Genomic DNA, 20,720 nt, shown 5'->3' on the forward strand with positions numbered 1-20,720 from the left:
ACCATGTGATTTTATAATTCAGCAAATCATCGTCAAAAATAGTTTATGTTATAAAGTTTCCCATAAAGAAATTCTTTTTGTAAGTAGTCAAACGGCGATCTTATAAGGTCCACTTCCGCCCTTTGTAACCTGGCTTCCGCCCTTACTTGTAGCGCGTCACATCCGTTCTCGGCAGCTGTATTAATCCAAAGCGCGCGGTCAGTCACTTCCGCATTGTCCCTCGTGTTTAGAGCTGAACACATCACTTCTGCCCACCGCGTTCACGTGTTCGGAGCTAGGCCACGTCACTTCTGCCAACCCTTCTATCATTCTGCTCCAGAGCGCGATGTGTCACTTCCGCCGTCACTTAGTAGATGCGTTAGGCTCTTCTGCCCCATTGTTTTCCTAGGACTTAGTATTTCCTCCCTTCTTTTCTATATAATTAAGATGATTTCCGCCCAGGTGTGGATAATAAATAGGTAATATCTTCAATATTATCTGAAACTAAAATAATAAAGGATAAATATTACATTTGAGGAGGATAATCTATTCCGATGTTCGATATATAAGTTAAATCACTAAATGATTAGTCGAGGTATAACATTCTCTCTGGACATATATATATATTGGAATAGCCATTACATAGTGAATATAATATTTTAATCTAAAATATCTATTTATGTATATGTACAAAAATGTGGTAGTTTATATAAGAAATTGTAATAGATGTCATTATATATTTGTTTCAACTTGGGTTTTCTCTACAAGTTCAACCAAGAGGAGCAGGAATTCAGGGGTATAATAAATGAATGAGTGTTCTTAAAATATGGAAATCCTACTTCAAATCTTTCTTTTCTTGAAAAGAAGTTCCAAAGAATCTTAAGGTTCCTTGAATTTTCATATTAATCAGACTCAGAACCCACTTCTTTTCATCCAGTTGGGTAGGTGTAGTTGTAAAGTTGTGGTACCATTATTCACTCCTAAGCCTTATGGCTTTCAATTGTGAATATGCTATGATTCCCTTTTTAGGCATTATCATTCTCTAGCCTGGTTATATTTCAAACTGCCGGCTAAATTTGCAGCACCAGGTATTCTCAAGGGGTTACCTTTCTTAATACTAGCCTGGCCCAATCATGCTTTGCTTCCAAGATCGGACGAGATTGGGCTCACACATGATGGTATGGCAGCAAATAAATATTTTTTCGATGGTCCATAATGCCAAATATTCTACCAAACCTGGACTTCCCTCAGAAGATAAACCTTCAGGGTACTATTCAGGCCCATCCATGACCTGGTGGTATATTAGTAGATAGGAATGTAACATATCACAAGAAAGGAGCAATTTCATAGTATTCATTGAAGCCTTTAGGTGCCAATGTGTCCAGTTCAAACAGCCAGAACAGTTCTCTTCTCGATAACAGATTACCCAAATCTCCACCTCTTTCTCCCAGGGTAGCGTGTTCTATTGCCTTGAAGGTGATATCTTCGGGATCCGAGTTATGTTTTATCGAAAAATGCTTGGATCACATGGTTTTGAGGTCTCCCTAGGATATAGGAAGTAAGGTGAACACCTGACCCCCATTTGAACTCAGTGTGGTATAAATACAGGATCACCACACTAAGACAATATCCCCTTGATGAAGTCATAGAGACGAAACGCGTTGGGTCTGTTGGCTGCCTCATGCACTGTGGAGAATTACCTCTATCTTCTAAACAGATAAGCTGCTTAAAACATCAACTTACCTCTACTTTGTTTTTATTTATTTATTTTTTACTGCCAGTTATTATTTTTATATGGTCACATTCATTTATTTTTTATGTGTGCTGTTTACTAATACATTGTCATCATTTTTATTATACTTTGCACTAGCACTTTGTTACCTATTGACTTGATATATTTATTATTTAGCGTGGAATACATTTTCCCATATATTCTGAGTTATAACCAGACTTATCATACTTTGCACTAGCACTTTGTTACCTATTGACTTGATATATTTATTTATTATTTAGCATGGAATACATTTTCCTATATGTTCTGAGTTATAACCAGACTTAATTGCACTTGAAATTAATAACTCATTTGTGTTGTATTGTATCTTTCACACATATAGCAAACTAGTCGCCTGATTGTCAGTTCCCTTTTTTTCACTGTTTTCAATAATACCCACAGTGGCATTACATTATTGACTCAGAGCTGATGCCGGAACACTAATAGGCCCAGTTGCTATACACTATACACTTCATTTGGTTCACTCAGTAAGTTACACAGGTAGTGGTGCTGTACCCATCTATTTCTTGGTACCTCTTTTGTAGTGTTTATTGGGAGAACAGCTGCCTATACTTGTTCAGTATGTTTAGAAATAGAGATCGTGTGAATAAAAGGAGTGACCTCTGCCAGAGAGTGTTCAATGAAAATACCCCATATGTGAAAATGTCCCCACAGAGAACATTGATAATATGTTCTGGGAAATGGAAAAAATGCTGACGAAAGAAGTAAAGGCATGGTGGGACATTAGGGGACTCGAACACTACATATCCGTTAACAGAATCCCAAGAGGTTTAAGACTTATTAAGAATCCCACTTTTGGACTTGATAACTCAGACTTTTTAAAAAAATGGGATGACATCTTACACAAATGCCCATTAGAGCTTATAAAACTAATAATTGAGGAAAAAAAGGCAGTACTCTCAAATTTAGAGAAGGAAATTACTAAAATGGAACCCCAGATGGAAGAACACAAAGAGAAAGAGGAATATAAAGAAAATGAAAAAGTATTACTTAGAAAGGTGGAGAGAGTAGAAGAATCAGTCATGAAGAGCAAAGAAAAGAAGTTCATTAGAGACAAGAAGGACTACGAATTGAATAAAGTAAAAATTTGGACGAGATTCCAGAAATAAGAAAGAGCTAACACCAGATATGAACCTGGAGAAGGACCGAGCTGGAAAGTAGCACCCACTAGAAAATTCAACTACAGAAGAAATAGAGACCCCCCTACATATATTGGCCCTACAGGGCTTAAACCTAAAAAAAGATTTTCCGCATTACAACATCTGGATTCAAACAGTGATAATGAGCTTTTTTTTATCACCAGCACAAGACCACACAAGCAACAAAAATATTGTTCAGAGAAACCACCAAAGCAGCCTCCCCCATAAAGAGAAGGTACAGAGAAGAAGAGGAAAATGGGGCGTTAGGAGGAAGAACCCTAAAAAGGAGGAACTTTTAATAGATCCGAAATCCAAAGGCATATTTAATTTATCCCAGCATACATTCACTAAATCTGAAATAACGTTATTAAGCAAAGGACTGAATTTTGCCCCGACAAGAAGCATGAACAAATTCGATACTTTTATTGATTTAAATAAATTTGTGAGAAATCTCACACTCAAACGACACTTTTTGAGAAAAGAATCAGCACCTCTAAAGAACTACATTGCCCCGAATTCAAAATCCGGTCTTAGAGGTAAATTGACATATTACCCACTGGAATCAAAAGGGACTCACATAAACGTTTTCTATGAAATGGTAAAGTAATGTAGTAATGAGACGAATTATGCACCTATAAAAAAACAAAATCTAAGTAATATAGAACAGGAGGCACTAAAAATCTTAAAAGAAAACTGTGAGATAGTTCTAAAACCAGCTGATAAAGGGGGGGTTTGGTTATCATGGATCATGCTTACTACCTCAAAGAAGCATATAGATTACTTGATGATCAAAATTCTTATGAAAAATTGATCAAAGATCCTGTTGAAGAATACACAGAAGAACTTAGAACCATTTTACTCTTTGGTTTACAAAGGAATATTTTAACTAAAGAGGAATTACAATTTTTAATGAAATCAAACCCCACAACCCCGATTTTAAACTTTTTACCAAAAATACATAAGTCACTTACGGAACCTCCAGGGAGACCCATAATAGCAGGTATTGACTCCCTTACATCTAATCTCTCCAAATATGTTGATATCTTTCTACAAAAATATGTTATCAAACTTGAATCTTACCTAAAGGATACTACGAGTGTATTACAGCAAATCGAAAATATACCATGGAGATCCCCTGGGAACCAATGACATCAGCAACTAACTTCCCTATTGTGCTGTTTATTCTGGGGGGTATAAATATGCATGCACGAACGCTGGTTCTCAGTCTTCTTGCTGAATGCTGAATGATGATGGGGTCTCTTGCTGATGCCTATCACCAGGTCCGGGATGCACGGCGTATGTATACTGTACTTGGGGTCTGTATAATTCCTTTGCATCTAATTGTGTCTGGATCAATAGCGTGTAACTGACTGTACTTTTTGCTTGAATAATACTTTGTGCTTTGGAACCACATGTTCTAAGTCTGGAGTCTCTATTTACTGTATGACTGCGTACGCAAATTAAGCATCATTCTTAGAGGTTTATAGGTAGGATTTTAGAAGGTACAGGCAGGGGTATATAGAGGTTCAATTTTAATATCAACAGATGGGGGCTCGTCGAGTGAAGTCACTTACCTACTCACACGGCACATATGTCTAGCGATATCTCAGCAAAGAGTGGAGTGGCCACATACAGGGTTTTCCTGTAACCGCTTTGTGCTGAAAGATCGCTATCCATTTTCGTGTGAGCCAAGGAAGCTGACTAGAATCTAGGGACAAGAAAGGAAAAAGTTTGTTTTCCTTTGTTGATAGAACCTAACGCTTAGAGGGGTGCCGCAGTATTGAGTACGTGGCTGAGATGCATTTTTGCGTACGCAGTTAAAAAAGTCATTATACGGTTGTGCGGTAGTTGCATTATTGTGTATGCAGCTGGTCGCACAAAAGCGTATATGCACTTCCGGTTCCGCTGCCACATGTTTTAACAAAGCCGTTTACCTTTTTCAATTATTACCAATATCTGGGTTAACATTTATTTTTCTGCGCAGGAAAAAGTGTGTAACAGTGAGTGTATTGTTGGTAGGGGTAATTTGTTCCCTACAGTTAAAGGTGCCGTATGACCTTTAAGGGCTAAGTGCTAGCCACTCGGTCAGCAGCTTACCGTTCAGTACACAGAGCAGGTGTATGGTTTGTTATTTTTGTTAGGGACCGTCTCTCAGTGTGACTGCAGTGTTCAATAATATTTGAGCATTTTAGTTGAGCCACACTAGGTGTGATTGTGAGCTGAGAGATAAAAGGTGAGCGGGGGCATCTAGAATTTCTTCCGTAGGTGAGCGGGGGCATCTAGAATTTCTTCCGTAGGTGACCGGGGGCATCTAGAAATTTCTTCCATAGGTAAGTGAGAGTATCTTGATTGTCTTTCACCAGTCTAAATCTTTATTGAAAAGCGTAGGATTTTGTCCCAGAATGGGAGCCATGCAAACAGTAGAGATGTTAGACAATGATGTGCTGCTAATGGAGGTTCCGATCGGATCGGCCCGTTATATTATGCATACTAAGTAAGGTACTTATGCAATAAGGTATTGTGATTTATGGTTTAATATGACGAGGAAGAGTGTTAGACCGTTTCCAAGAATTGGTAGTTTTGATAAAAATGTGTTAGACAATGTCCGGGATCACATCAGTTTGATGCGCTCCCGAGAGAAAAAGGTTAAATATTTAGAATTTTTAAAACTGTGGCAGCATGAAGGGGATGCGTGGCTTAAAAATGTGCAAGCGACGCAAACTAGCGTCGGGAGCACATTGCCAGAAAATACATCCGCGACGCTAAATTACAATACGGGCGAGCCGCTAAATGGCATCCATGTGCGGCAAGGTAGCGTCATGGAGAGTATTGCCAGCAGTTCACGCTCACCTCCCCCACCTTATGCGGATGGAGGTGCAAGTACAGTTACCAAAAATACCCATAAAAATGTAACAAGCAACTTGTACCCTCTCTAAAGCAACTACAAAGAACATGTTCATGATATGGATGATGAGCCTATTGTAATGTCTGCCATTTCCCATGCTGTGCAAATGACAGATGCTGCATCACCACAATCACGGGTGGTGCCGCCATCTCCATCGGTAACAGCAAGGGAAGTGTTAACACACTCTGCACCAGTAGAGGAAGTTGTTAATACCATACGTAGCAGCAGCAGATTAAACCCCCAGCCAGGTAACCAGGTCAGAGGTAGCAACGCTGCCGGTCTGCATCCTATTCGGATGATAACTGTTCCGAATGGAAATGCAGATGCGAACGGTGTAGTGCCCACGAAGGAAGTAGTAATGCATTGTCCATGGACAAGAGCAGAACTAAATTCCATCATAAATGATTTCCCCGATCCCAAAAAGGAACTAGCCAAATGTCAAAGATTTTTGAGAAATTTGGGTAGTTCACATGAGCCCACTAATAAAGATTGGCGTGTGGTGTTAAGGGCCTGTCTGCCACGCAATACCGACGTGACAAAATTTATCACGGATTGTGTATTGGATGGTGACGTTCCCTTAACAGACCAAGTAAACCAAAGTAACATTTCCCGCATTGTAACTCAATTGGGTATATATTTTCCAGTAGTAGTTAACTGGAACAAAATTTTCACAATTAAGCAAAAGGAGAGTGAATCTGCAGAGGATTATTGCGATCAGGCTCTGCAGGCTATCACCCAGTACACTGGGATAGAAGATATTAAAGATAGCACTCACCACAGGGGAATGATAGTCACGGTACTCATGGACGGTCTGAGAGACGACTTAAAGACTCGGGCTCAGACCTCACAGCCTGGCTGGAGGGGACTAACAATAGATAACCTCATAGAGTCTGCCATAGAACATGATAAAAATATCACAAAGAAGAGAGAGACCCAGGGTGAAAAACTAATGGCTGTCAGTATCCAAGCTCTGGAAGGAATGACAATAACATCACAGCCAACCGACAAATCTGCACCCACACACACACCTGCACCTGAACAATTACACGTCCTCACTAATCCCACACCACAGCAAACACATCCTTACCCCACATATCATACACAACCACAGGTCCCATACTCATATCCCCCACAATATCCTTACCCTCCCTATCCTTACCCATACCCACCACCTTTCCCTCTTGCTCAAATCCCACAACAATCTTTTCATCCACCCCGTTCAAAAATATGTTTTAAATGTCACCAAGTGGGACACATAAGTAAGTACTGCAAAGTGAAGAACACCACACAGGAACACGAGTTTCCCATGGGTTCATAGGTAACCCCAGTATCTTCTCCCAGGCCTTATATGACTGTTTACAATCTTTTCAACCTGCCAATGTATCTGTTCTAATGTAAAATGTGGATGATTTATTGTTGTATTTTAGATCATGTTTAAATGATATTAAACTGTTGTGCTTTATCTCTCACTCATAGGACTCAAGGTTGCTAAGGATAAAATGCAGCCTTGCCAGGCTGAGGTCGACTACTCGGAATACTATCCTACCCAGTGGCACAGACATTATTTAGAGCAGTAGCGATTAATAACAAGATTTAATTTCAGGAACCTGTATGCAGATACTATATCCCTAGAATTATTAAAAATGATAGGGGGACTTATTTTACAGGTGATGTTTCCAAGAACATGTGTAAGATGATGGGTAACAACACTAAGATTACCCCAGACTGTCTTTTCCTTTATTTGAGATACTGTTCAAACAGGCAGCCTCATGTGAAAATATGATAATGAGGTTACTGTGCAGGGTCTCACGAAGATGAATGAGAATAACAGAAATTGAAAGTGTTATTAACTAACATGTCTAATGCAACCTGTCATGATGTCAAATCTGGAAGAATTTGTTATGATCCAAATTTTTTTTTAGCTCAGGTTGTTTGACTGATCGGTGGAATGGTCCGTATCTGACGATACAACATCCTCAAAGGGTGGCCGGGGAAGATACGTGGGTCCATTCCACTCACTATAGGGAGGTTAACCAACCGGTGGAGATACAAGGCAGAGACAAGGCCGATAACGTGGACCTGTCGATTGCGAGCTTGTGCTGGAAGGATTAAAAAGGTGACAGTGAGATATCTGAGCTAAAGAAATGTGTAGATCAGTGCTTCCAGCAATGGAGTGCTCTGCTGTGATCATCCTAGTTCTTTTTCTTTCCAGAGTTTTGTCGTGATGATCTGTTTGGGGATACTCAGTGTCTGTGATGGAGGACTGATTGAGGAAATGTGAGCTGATGGCAGTGCTGATGGAGTGGAGTCAGGAGGAGTGCAATCCCAATCAGGGGAGTGTCTGACCAATTTTAGTATTGTAATTGTTATGTTATTTGGGAAAAATACTTCCAGAAGTTATGACCCTCACACATTTTGAAATGCTGGGTATACATAAAAACACACCGTCACCCTATCTTCAAACACAATATGAACACAGAGGCAAAAGAAATATGATGCGTCCGGTGTGTTCCTATTGTGTTGAAGTGTGGAAAATGTAAAAGTAGAGTAAAATGAAAGAATGAAATTATGATAGTGGCCAGTATGAATACCGAGGTAAAAACAGAACTGCATTACAACCCTGAGCTAGGAAATACCATCATTTAATGTATTATATTTAGACATGCATAGAATGTATTATTGAAATGTTATTTTTAAAACACCTCAGATAATGTAAAGTCTAAATTCTCCTTCAAGACTGCTTTTATAAGATTGGTGCATCCCCACACCTTTCACATGATCTTCCAAGATCCACGGTGTGCGTATAATAGTAGTTTCATGTCCCCACTCAGAGACACATTATTGATGGATTAAGAACCACCTTGTGCCATCCCATAATAACACTAAATAATATGTAAATGTAAGCCTAAATTAAATTCTAATAGCAGATTGTGATAGCATATTGTTCACTATCAAAGGGTGGACTGTCGAAACTAGATTATTGGCTGAGACAAGATCAGTTTAAAATTGAATCGCAGCGACACCATCTTGCGACTGGCCGCAAGATGCCATTTTGCGAGATGGCCACCTAAGCGCCATTTTAGATAAACTCACACTTTAGTACATGTGGCGATAATACTATTTGCAAGTTACGGCGATTCACCAGAAGCTTATTTCATGACTTTACGTATTATAAAGGATATATTTCAGAAATGACTTTATAGTATGCCAAAATTGATTGCATTAGCTGAATAAAGCAAATGACTACGTGACAACTAGCTTGTGTAGATAAGCTTCCTGGACAGTGTTTGCCCTCACAACAGGTGGTCTGGCTCGAATACACACCTACATTAGCAAGCTTCCTGCAATTACATGATTTCAAAGACTAGAGTGTCATCTTATGTCTGTCTCTTGTAGCTGGGTTATTTGCAATTCACACAAGAGACTGGAAGATTAAAAGAGTTTTTCTTTTGAAGTCTGGGACAGGTGGGGGGGACTGCTCACAGAGTGGGCATGTGGAACTATCTGGCTCAGCATGTCACACTGCTAAAATGTTCACTCAGTGAGAGTTAACTGCACCCCTTCCTCATACACACATTAATACGTCTTTATACCAAACCCCGAATACTCACACACTACATATTCACACATAAGGTTTAATAAGCTTTAAAGTATATGATTTAAGTTGGTTCAGTTAGTTTAAATGCTGTGAAATAAAGATATTTGATAACTAAGGTTCTATACATGTTAAGACAGCAGTGTTTGGGTTCGTACTGATGCATACTCTTTTTACAGTATTCTGGTGTTATCGGTGGGGAGGTTGCATCATGCAAACTCAAGTTATGCATCGCAGAGCCTACAAGCAACAAAATGTATATTTCATGAACAACTGTTAGAATGTTGCAGGGGACGTGAAGAGGAAGATCCCCAGCTGTTAGAGGCAGGGAGAGTCTATTTGAACCAGCCTGTTAAATGTGCTGTAACAGATGCTTCTCCCCTGGGAACCAATGACATCAGCAACTAACTTCCCTATTGTCCTGTTTATTCTGGGGGGGTATAAATATGCGTGCATGAACGCTGGTAATCAGTCTTCTTGCTGAATGCTGAATGATGACGGGGTCTCTTGCTGATGCCTATCACCGGGTCCAGAAGCGCGGCGTATGTATACTGTACTTGGGGGTCTGTATAATTCCTTTGCATCTAATTGTGTCTGGATCAATAGCGTGTAACTGACTGTACTTTTTACTTGAATAATACTTTGTGCTTTGGAACCACATGTTCTAAGTCTGGAGTCTCTATTTACTGTATGACTGCATACACAAATTAAGCGTCATCCTTAGAGGTTTATAGGTAGGATTTTAGAAGGTACAGGCAGGGGTATATAGAGGTTCAATTTTAATATCAACAGTATATAGCAATAACCCTTTTAAAGATAATATAATTTTTTATAAGAGATATATTGATGATATTTTAATTATTTGGGAAGGATCAGAAGAAACTTTTAATGACTTTTTAATTTTTATTTCAAATAAAAATATGAATCTTAATTTTATGTCAAATTTTAAATATCTGAGTATTGATTATTTAGATTTAATTCTAACATCAGAAGGTGGACAAATTTGTGCAGAAAATTTTATAAAAGGAGTAGATGCAAACAGTTACCTGCATTATAAAAGCTGTCACCTGGACAAATGGAAGAACAATATCCCATATTCCCAGTTCTACAGAATAAAACATAATTGCAGCAATGTTAATGTCTCTAATGAACAACTGGATATTTATGCTACCAGGTTTAGAGAAAAGGAGTATCCGGAAGTGATTATCAAGACAGCTATGCAGAAAACGAAAAACTTACAAAGGAAGAATCTACTACAATATAAGACTGAAAAACCTCAAAAGGAAGAGATGATACCATTCATTAACACATATAATGGACACGAGAATCGAATAAAAAAATCTCTCAACAAAAACTGGAATATCCTTCTGATGGACCCGTTACTTTAAAAGATTTTACCGACAAAACCACAGATCATATATAGAAAATCAAGGAATTTAAAAGACTTACTAGCACCAAGTATGCTAAGGGATAAAGGAAATGTAAGATCAACTATGAATACTTTGAAGTGTAATGGAAGCTATAAATGCGGACATTGCAATATTTGTAAATTTCTTCACCCCAAGAGAAAAACATTTACGAACTCGGACGGATCTAAGGAATATACTATAAAGAACTTTATGAATTGCAACTCTACATCAGTGATCTATCTGTTGGAATGTACGTATGGACTTAAATATATAGGAAAAACTAAGAGACCACTCAAAATTAGAATTCAGGAGCACATTAGGAACATTAGAAATAGAGTGGAAGGACATGCAGTCTCCAAGCATTTTTCGATAAAACATAACTCGGATCCCGAAGATATCACCTTCAAGGCAATAGAACACGTTACCCTGGGAGAAAGAGATGGAGATTTGGGTAATCTGTTATCGAGAAGAGAAATTTTCTGGCTGTTTGAACTGGACACATTGGCACCTAAAGGCTTCAATGAATACTATGAAATTGCTCCTTTCTTGTGATATGTTCCATTCCTATCTACTAATATACCACCAGGTCATGGATGGGCCTGAATAGTACCCTGAAGGTTTATCTTCTGAGGGAAGTCCAGGTTTGGTAGAATATTTGGCATTATGGACCATCGAAAAAATATTTATTATCTGCCATACCATCATGTGTGAGCCCAATCTCGTCCAATCTTGGAAGCAAAGCATGATTGGGCTAGGCTAGTATTAAGGAAGGTAACTCCTTGAGAATACCTGGTGCTGCAAATTTAGCCAGCAGTTTGAAATATAACCAGGCTAGAGAATGATAATGCCTAAAAATGGAATCAGCATATTCACAATTGAAAGCCATAAGGCTTAGGAGTGAATAATGGTACCAGAACTTTACAACTACACCTACCCAACTGGATGAAAAGAAGTGGGTTCTGAGTCTGATTAATTTGAAAATTCAAGGAACCTTAAGATTCTTTGGAACTTCTTTTCAAGAAAAGAAAGATTTGAAGAAGGATTTCCATATTTTAGGAACACTCAATCATTTATTATACCCCTGAATTCCTGCTCCTCTTGGTTGAACTTGTAGAGAAAACCCAAGTTGAAACAAATATATAATGACATCTATTACAATTTCTTATATAAACTACCACATTTTTGTACATATACATAAATAGATATTTTAGATTAAAATATTATATTCACTATGTAATGGCTATTCCAATATATATATATGTCCAGAGAGAATGTTATACCTCGACTAATCATTTAGTGATTTAACTTATATATCGAACATCGGAATAGATTATCCTCCTCAAATGGAATATTTATCCTTTATTATTTTAGTTTCAGATAATATTGAAGATATTACTATTTATTATCCACACCTGGGCGGAAATCATCTTAATTATATAGAAAAGAAGGGAGGAAATACTAAGTCCTAAGAAAACAATGGGGCAGAAGAGCCTAACGCATCTACTAAGTGAGGGCGGAAGTGACACATCGCGCTCTGGAGCAGAATAATAGAAGGGTTGGCGGAAGTGACGCGGCCTAGCTCCGAACACGTGAACACACGGTGGGCGGAAGTGATGTGTTCAGCTCTAAACACGAGGGACAATGCGGAAGTGACTGAGCGCGCGCTTTGGATTAATACAGCTGCCGGGAACGGATGTGACGCGCTACAAGTAAGGGCGGAAGCCAGGTTACAAAGGGCGGAAGTGGACCTTATAAGATCGCCGTTTGACTACTTACAAAAAGAATTTCTTTATGGGAAACTTTATAACATAAACTATTTTTGACGATGATTTGCTCAATTATAAAATCACATGGTTTTGAGGTCTCTCTAGGATACAGGAAGTAAGGTGAACACCTGACCCCCATTTGAACTCAGTGTGGTATAAATACAGGATCACCACACTAAGACAATATCCCCTTGATGAAGTCATAGAGACGAAACGCGTTGGGACTGTTGGCTGCCTCATGCACTGTGGAGAACTACCTCTCTCTTCTAACCAGATAAGCTGCTTAAAACATCAACTTACCTCTACTTTGTTTTTATTTATTTATTTTTTACTGCCAGTTATTTTTATATGGTCACATTCATTTATTTTTTTATGTGTGCTGTTTACTAATAAATTGTCATAATTTTTATCATACTTTGCACTAGCACTTTGTTACCTATTGACTTGATATATTTATTTATTATTTAGCGTGGAATACATTTTCCCATATGATCTGAATTATAACCAGACTTATCATACTTTGCACTAGCACTTTGTTACCTATTGACTTGATATATTTATTTATTATTTAGCGTGGAATACATTTTCCTATATGTTCTGAGTTATAAGCAAACTTAATTGCACTTGAAATTAATAACTCATTTGTGTTGTATTGTATCTTTCACTGTTGTGGTTTAACACATATAGCAAACTAGTCCCCTGATTGTCAATTCCCTTTTTAAAAAAATAAAATAAAATATATATATATATATATATATATATATATATACACACACTCACACACACATATATATGTATATATACACACACACATTATATATATATATATATATATATATATATATAAACAGTCCTAGGGTGGCACTCCCAATAACTGAGATAAGACGATGGGTGCCCTCATGTAACATAGCATAGCCAGATTATGACCGTATTTAACAAAATGGCGAGCCACTGGTTGGTCGCTGTTACCTGAAGCTAAAGCAGATCTAATGGCAGACCTGTGTACTGCCATCCTCTCTCTGAGGGTTCTATCCGTCTTACCTACATAGATGAGAGAGCAAGGACAAATGATCATATAAATAATATAATTAGTGGTGCACATTACTCGATGACAGATGGTGAATTTACGTCCACTATAGGGGTGACTAAAAGTCTTCCCCACTATCAGTGAACGGCAGGTCAAACAATTTAAACACTTGAAACAGCCCAACTTAGGGCGCAGAAAACATTGAGATTGTGCCCTTTTGACCCAGCATATGGTCCGTCTCCTCCATCATCAATGCCTTCAGCCATCCTGAAATAACTCAAATGGGAAAATACCCACTAGAAATGTTTGTACAGTATAAATGTAAAAGACGCAAGTGCTGGGTGCCAAACCCAGTATCAGCAGTACCTGTCCACTGCTAAATACCACATAAGCAGTCCTAGGGTGGCACTCCCAATAACTGAGATAAGACGATGGGTGCCCTCCAATGATATCAGAATAAACTGAAATCGTCAATATAGCAGGCAGGTAGCACTCCCAGTAAAGAAATCAACACAGGAACGTGAACCAAATCACCACCGACGTTTCGGGACCTTTTAATACCCCATTCTCAAGGTTATACAAGACAAACATACATTTATACTCACAATACACCGCGTGTTGCTCGTGCGTCCACGGCGTCTGGTTCCGGGTCGCCACATGATGACGTCAATCCGTCGGGCACCACGTGGGCGCAGGTAACAACCGCGTCCACATCAGACCGGTGGACACACCCCCATGTTTTGCATCCCCGTTACCCAGGTAACCAGGCCGCAGTGAGTCTGATAAAAACAAGATGGCAACAATACATCAAAAAAGTTATATAGATACAAAAGTGCAAAAAACATGTTCCTGAATATATTTTACACAATAACCTTCTAAAAAGGATAAAGAGACGTATACACAATTATAGCAAATGAATAAGAAGTTGGATAACTAACACATACATTAATGTCATACAATATAAATTAAATATTATCAATCATAAAATATGGGTAATAATATTTTAATCATAGAAAACAATGAAGACCCAGGTGCTCATTAAGCCCTCGAGGGGCCAAGGCATCCAAACGGAAATTCCAGCGTGCCTCACATTGTAGTAATAGTCGAGATCGATCACCCCCTCTGGGAGGTGTCGGAATATGATCAATGATCATGTAACATAGCATAGCCAGATTATGACCGTATTTAACAAAATGGCGAGCCACTGGTTGGTCGCTGTTACCTGAAGCTAAAGCAGATCTAATGGCAGACCTGTGTACTGCCATCCTCTCTCTGAGGGTTCTATCCGTCTTACCTACATAGATGAGAGAGCAAGGACAAATGATCATATAAATAATATAATTAGTGGTGCACGTTACTCGATGACAGATGGTGAATTTACGTCCACTATAGGGGTGACTAAAAGTCTTCCCCACTAACAGTGAACGGCAGGTCAAACAATTTAAACACTTGAAACAGCCCAACTTAGGGAGCAGAAAACATTGAGATTGTGCCCTATCAATTTGACTCATGTCAGTCTTTACTAACCAGTTGTGCAAATTGCGTATAACTAAATAATAAGTGCACTTAGTGAAGTAATGACGTAAATGTGAATCCCTTCTATTAATGACCATAAGAGTCACTTAGTGATGTTGTAAATATGAAATCTCCAGACTCAACATTATTGATAACTATAAAAAGATTTCATATATATATATAATATATATATATGTATATATAGTATATAAAAAAGGACACTGTACCCCTCACAGAACATAACCTCATAACTGACCTACTGAATTACCTCTCATCCACCATCACTCCTTACCCACAGACAGTAAATATCCTTTCCAAAATTGGTCAATTAAGGAAAACCACAAAACAAAATTGCATAGCATTTGTCCTACCTCTCATAGGCACTCGTCAACATTCATTCCTCTTTCCAATAGCTGTATTACTCACAAGCTTCTTCTCAAACTAAAGCTGCTATAATTCATCATTGGGGGGCTAAGGTGGGTTTAAGAAAGAAAAAAAACAAAAACAGAAAATAACGCAAATATAAAAATATTTACTTAAAGGTAAATACTATATATATTAATATTTGGAAGAGAAATGTTAGTATAAAGACTATTGCCTAAATATATCTATAGTTTATAATCCTTAAAATATTATATACAGTATATATATATTTATGCCAATATTAATTTTACAATCATAATATATATTGTGTTTAGATTATTTTTTCCATTTTCCTTTTTTTTTGTTTTGACTTAAATCCTTCTATATGTCTGTATGTGTCCCTTTATCTGTCAGCATGACCATTATATCTGCATTTGTTGTACTAAGCCTGCCTTATATGTTTTGTATTGCGCTACCCTATCATCTGTATGTATATTCTGTACTTTGCCTTTTGTCTCCTTTCACCTACAGTATATGTCCATAATTGTGCTGTCTGTCCCTCTTCCCATATGTATATCCTGTACTGTCCACCCCCTCTTCATCCGCATGTCCAGCATTGTGCTGTCTGTCTCCGCAATGTGTATGTCTTGCATTGTGCTGTCTGCCCCTCCCCATCTGTATACATTGCATTGTGTTGTCCGCCCCTAGGAGTATGTCCTGCATTGTACTATCCCACCATCTGTGTGGCCTGCCCTCTCCCAATGTGTATGTCCTGCATTGTGCTGTTTATCCATCCTCATATACATATGTCCTACTTTGTGCTGACCTCCCCCTCCCCATGTGTATATCCTGCATAATGCTGTCCCCACATCTGTATGTCCTGTGTTATGCTATCTGTCCTTATCTATATGTCCTGCATTGCGCTTTCCGCCCCCTCCCCATCTGTATGTCCTGCATTGTGCTGTGTGCCCCCTCCCCATCTGTATGTCCTGCATTGCTCTCTCCATCCCTCCCCATCTTTATGTCCTGCATTGTGCTGTGTGCCCCCTCCCCATCTGTATGTCCTGCATTGTGCTGTGTGCCCCCTCCCCATCTGTATGTCCTGCATTGTGCTGTGTGCCCCCTCCCCATCTGTATGTCCTGCATTGCGCTCTCCATCCCTCCCCATCTGTATGTCCTGCATTGTGCTGTGTGCCCCCTCCCCATCTGTATGTCCTGCATTGTGCTGTGTGCCCCCTCCCCATCTGTATGTCCTGCATTGTGCTGTGTGCCCCCTCCCCATCTGTATGTCCTGCATTGTGCTGTGTGCCCCCTCCCCATCTGTATGTCCTGCATTGTGCTGTGTGCCCCCTCCCCATCTGTATGTCCTGCATTGTGCTGTGTGCCCCCTCCCCATCTGTATGTCCTGCATTGTGCTGCCCATATCTTTATGTTATACATTGTGCTGTCCAACCCATCTGTATAATCAGTATTATGCACTACATCCCCCCTTCAATCTGTAGGCTATGTCCTGAAGTGTGTACTCCCAATTTTCAATGTATTCTATATTGTGCTCCCCACCCTTATGTTTTGTATTGTTCTCTCACCCCTTTGTCTTGTGTTGTTCCCCCCTTTGTCTTCTATTGTCTTCAACCCATGTCTTTTATTTAGGAGAGTATTTCTTTTATTGTCCTTGTTCCTCCCCATGTCCTCTATGTCTTGCCTTGTCTCCTATCTCTGTCTTCTCTTGTCCTCTTGCGCTCCCCAGTATAAAGCAGAAAAAAAACAATATTGAAGGGGTGGGTGATTCTTTCCATTTGGAAGTAAGCAGCAGTTTTTTCTTATCAAGTAACACAGCATTAGCCTTCATTTATCTTTAGCCCTTCTACTCCGTCCTCTGCACTGCCGCTCCTCCAGGGTCCGTCTTTGCAGAATCACAGACAGGGGCTTCATGAGGTCATCGCCTGCCGTCTGCACCGGGGCTCTACAGATGGGAGATTTTGACAGGCGAGAGGGGAGACTGTCAGGATCCGGGGCGAACCCCTAGCTGGGGCACGCACTGCACTGTGGGAGAAGGATGGGATCAGTGTGTCCTACAAGGCCCACTACCTAGTGCTAGATGATGTGGCTCAGATTACTGTCACTGACAGGCAGTGACTCGTACTGTGGGATGGCAGTCACCTAAGTGGGTAGTAAGAAAGATGGTACGGCCGCTAGCCCGTACCACCATACTAGGCCCACAGCACAATGCAGGACATACTGTATGTCCTGCATTGTGCTGTGGGCCTATTTTATATGGAGGGCCTGGAGCTGAAGCTCCACCCGCCCCATTGTTAATCCGGCCCTGCCCCCAACAGTGCCTCTAGTAGTAGTCCCCCAGTAAGCAGTGCCCCTAGTAGTAGTCCCCCAGTAAGCAGTGCCCCTAATAGTAGTCCCCCCAGCAGTGCCCTAGTAGTAGTCCCCCCCAGCAGTGCCCCTAGTAGTAGTCCCCACAGCAGTGCCCCTAGTAGTAGTCCCCCTCAGCAGTGCCCCTAGTAGTCCCCCCTCCAGCAGTGCCCCTAGTAGTAGTCCCCTCCAGCAGTGCCCCTAGTAGTAGTTCCCCTCAGCAGTGCCCCTAGTAGTCCCCCCCTCCAGCAGTGCCCCTAGTAGTAGTCGTCCCCCCTCCAGCAGTGCCCCTAGTAGTCCCCTCCCTCCAGCAGTGCCCCTAGTAGTAGTCGTCCCCCCTTCCAGCAGTGCCCGACAGATACACACACACGGAAAAAAAAAATTCCACTTACCTTATTCCCCGCTCTGCTGTCCGCTCCTCCGTCCAGCATCCTCCCGCGCTGGCCCGCTCTGCATGATGGGAGAGACGTCATGACGTCTCTCCCATCACTCACTGCAGGAGCCGGAATATGGAGCTCATGAGTGAGCTTCTGCCTGGCTCCAGCAGTGGGCGCAGCAGCCGATGAGAGCCGGCGGCTGTGTTTTTGTTCCTGGCAGTGTAGTGCGGACTGTACTTATGTTCGGTCCACACTACCGCCATGCGACTGGTCCGATGGTAGCAGCTGGGTGGCTAAAATGGAGGCGGAGCCGTGTCAGTCACGGCAAGGCCCATGGGAGGAGTGGACGTGGCTGGGCATGCGCAGCATGCCCTCCCTTGGCCATCTTGTCCCCTCCTGTAGCCAGAATGAGCTTCTGGACAGAAGCTCATTCTGACCTGGGCGGCTCAACTGGCCACTGTGCTGCCTGATCGGAGCTGAGCTCCGATCGTGGCAGCAGCAGGGTAGGGGGGAGGGGCATGCAGCGCCGGTGGGGTGGGCAACCGCGGCAGAGCCCTGGAATGCCCCTAGGAATTCCAGTCGCCCCTAGGCATTTGCTTATTATGCCTATGCCTAGGGCCGGCTCTGCTAGTGATGTGGGGGTGGTCAGGGGCGAACGCAGTCGTGCCAGTGTGTTTCAATGGCATTGCATGGGCGTGCATAAATTAGCCACTGTGATACCAGACTCCTCCTGAGGTTTCGTAGCGTGCGCTGAAGTTAGCAATTCCTGAGTGAGGCATGACCTGCCTTAACTATGCGTATGGGTCCAATCTTACTCGATGTTACCGATTGTTTTGCTATGTTGCCCTAGTATACGGATGTGAGTGAGGGGAAGTGGGCGTTCTTATGTTAGGCTGTGATCGATGCAATTCCAAACATTTGCATTTCACCGCTTATATGAGCAACTGCGGTGCATGCGTATTAGCAGCATAGCGATCCATGCTGAATCAGGCCCACAGTTTGAAAAGTAAGTCAGTGCCGAGTTTGCATGATATTTTTTATGTAGATGGTGTGGTCACATACCAAGGGCACCCCAGATGGTTGAGTACCGTGGATTAAGCCTGTTCTATATATATATGGGGAGCAGTTGGGAAGCCAACGGACGTAATCCCGACCGCCGGCTTCCCGACTGTCTAATCCCGACAAGGCACTAATGACAGGCGTTGAAATCCTGACGCCTGTCATTAGACCTACGCCGGGAGCCCGACACCCGGTTTACCGATCGAAGGTAAGCCGGGCGCGGACAGTGACAGGGGGGGAAGGTTAGGTTATGGGCTCCCAGGGGGGATTTAGGGTTAGGCAGCCCCCTGGGAGGTTAGGTTTAGGCTAGGGGAAGGGGAGGGGTAGGCTTAGGTTTAGGCACCCCCAGGGGTGGATTAGGGTTAGGCACTTGGGGGGGTTAGGCACCACTAATGGGAGGGTTAGGGGGTAGAATTAGGTTAGTTATTACTTACCTTTTGATGATCTGGATTTTCACCCCTGCCCGGGCTGTGGCCAGCGGTAAATCGTACTGATTCCATATATATATATATATATATATATATATATATATATATATATTCACCAAAAAAATGGACGGCACTCAGAGATTTGCAAAAAGTATAAAGCTGTATTCCATAAAGGCCAACGGGCCCGTTGGCCTTTATGGAAAACAGCTTTATACTTTTTGCAAATCTGTGTGCCGTCCATTTTTTTGGTGGATATTGATGATATGTATAGGACGAGCACCGGAGTCGATTATACATTATTAGTGAGTGCCGGCATAACGTGGAATATATGTATATATATATATATATATATATATATAGACACACAATAAAATGTGTGGGCACCTAACATTGCAATCACCTGGTGGGCCTTCATGTCCCAGTCCGTCACTGTAACAAAATGTACAGACATTCTTTCTAAATACACTACTAGCTTTTGCCCGTGGCTTTGCCCACAATGAAATCGTTCTGCCAACATTTTTTATTTGAGGTGTTCTAGTTGTATTGCTTTGCATAGGGGCCCTGTTGTGGGAGTGGCTCACGTGACCAGCAGCGCTCTACAGACTGGTGGCAGCATTGCCTTCTCCCACCACTCACGCCAATGTCACTGTGTGCCCTGTGCACAGACTTGTATGTAACCTATCATATTCAAGTGAAAGCGGACTCATAGCACCGCTCCCCCCACCCATTACAGGCCACACTCATGGTGCCACACCTATCTCTTGCATTGATCTGAATACATTTTGTTTTTGTTATTGCTCAGCTTTAATTTGATAGATCGAGATAAAACAAAGTGCAGGTTATTTCTAGGAGTTTCCACTATAAAATTATGCAGTTTTAATGAAAATCGTATTAGTATACATTATAAAAGTATAGAACATTATGTAAATTGCAGAAAAATCTTAACAAAATAGGGTTAGTGTTGCTTTAATAAGCAGAATCTGTTTTCTTTATTTGGTAATA

The 20,720-nt window shown here is 41.0% G+C and overlaps 1 pseudogene; it reads right to left on the reverse strand.

Annotated features, from left to right (window-relative positions):
- Window positions 1-1,052: 1,052 nt before the first annotated feature.
- Window positions 1,053-1,171, reverse strand: LOC148521239 (5S ribosomal RNA; annotated as a pseudogene).
- Between the last annotated feature and the right edge of the window lie 19,549 nt (window positions 1,172-20,720).

This window comes from Taudactylus pleione, unplaced genomic scaffold, assembly GCF_031769625.1.
Source record: "Taudactylus pleione unplaced genomic scaffold, aTauple2 ptg000172l, whole genome shotgun sequence".
Taxonomy (NCBI): Eukaryota; Metazoa; Chordata; class Amphibia; order Anura; family Myobatrachidae; genus Taudactylus; species Taudactylus pleione.